At 61.4% G+C, this 907-nt stretch overlaps 1 protein-coding gene across 1 annotated transcript in view; it reads right to left on the bottom strand.

The window, feature by feature from the left end:
• MLXIPL (MLX interacting protein like) overlaps positions 1-907 on the bottom strand; it is a 24,992-nt gene that overhangs the window by 1,169 nt on the left and 22,916 nt on the right. The window lies entirely within an intron of this gene.

Raw genomic sequence — 907 nt, forward strand, 5'->3', positions numbered from 1 at the left:
GGGGGCGGGGCCCCGAGCCCGGTGTGTCCGGTGTCCTCCCAGCCTGTAGGGGCCACCGCTGGGGACCGGGGACTTTGTGCATGCAGTAAATCCACAGCAGCTGCCTCTGCCATGGGCATGTCCTGGAGCCCATGTTGGCTTTAGCACACCCAGGGTCCAGTGGAAGGAGCTGCACAGTGCTCCCAGACTCTACCAGGAGCCACCTCCGCCTTGCCCAGGCTGCCTGCACAGGAATGGACTGTGGGCAGCAAGGCCTGCCCAGCCCTCTGCCCCTCCGGATTCTGTAAACCTCACAGTCCCTACAGGCTTGGTGGTCCCTGTGCACCTAATCCCTCTCTGCTCAGAGAGAAGCAGGACCACCCAGTCCCTGGCCCTTGGTCCCCTCCATCCTCCCCACCATGTGGAGCCTAGACCTGCATCCCACGCAGCCACCAGGGCCAAGCCACCACATCCCAGCTTTGTTTCTGGACCTTTCCTTACCTCTAGTTGGTGGCTGCTGCCTCTCAGACCCAGCTCCCATGTCACCGGGAGCTCCTCCCCGCATGGGCTCAGCTCCGCCAGTGACTTTCCTTCTCCCTGAGGACCCACCATTTACTCCTACTCCGTTTGCTCCCTTGTACCAGAAGCTTCCTCCTAACCACAGCATCTCAGCGTGTTCCCATTATGTGCCCCTGGCTGGGAAACATCTCCCTGTAGCCCCCAGAGCCTCTCGAGCCAGAGGGACCCCACAGACCCAGGAGTACCCATGAACCAGAGCACCCGGCGTTTGGTGGAGGGGTTAAGAGCAAGCAGCAGCCGCTGGCCCCAAAGGATACAATCCAGAACTTCCAGTTCTGCAGCGTGGAGGAGCGGATGTACTCATCGAACATGCTGCGCATCTGGTCGAAGCGCTGGTGCGTGATGGGCA

This window comes from Egretta garzetta, unplaced genomic scaffold (genome assembly GCF_000687185.1).
Source record: "Egretta garzetta isolate BGI_Z169 unplaced genomic scaffold, ASM68718v1 scaffold108, whole genome shotgun sequence".
Classification (NCBI taxonomy): domain Eukaryota; kingdom Metazoa; phylum Chordata; class Aves; order Pelecaniformes; family Ardeidae; genus Egretta; species Egretta garzetta.